This window comes from Penaeus monodon, chromosome 21 (genome assembly GCF_015228065.2).
Source record: "Penaeus monodon isolate SGIC_2016 chromosome 21, NSTDA_Pmon_1, whole genome shotgun sequence".
Classification (NCBI taxonomy): domain Eukaryota; kingdom Metazoa; phylum Arthropoda; class Malacostraca; order Decapoda; family Penaeidae; genus Penaeus; species Penaeus monodon.
In genome coordinates, this window is record NC_051406.1 from 3,088,065 (window position 1) to 3,088,400 (window position 336).

Genomic DNA, 336 nt, shown 5'->3' on the forward strand with positions numbered 1-336 from the left:
TAATTCGTCAAATGTATATTACAGTCGCACCTATTTCGTTTATCATTTACAGCAATAATTTCTTGGTTACTTTTATCAATCTTTGACATAAACCATTACAAACGGCGGCTTTGTTAATTGAATGCAGTTCTCAATTAAACTTGATAAATAAATGGTAGTGTGGGGACTGAATCTTTACAGAGTTAAACATTTCATGATTATTTAACTGCGAAATATGGAAATGAAGTACAGAAAACCATCTTTCTTAAGATAATGTTAAATCATCAATTCCAGGTTGAAATCTTTCATCAACTTAATAATAGAACTGGTAATCTCCCTTTTTTCCCCAGTAGTCTT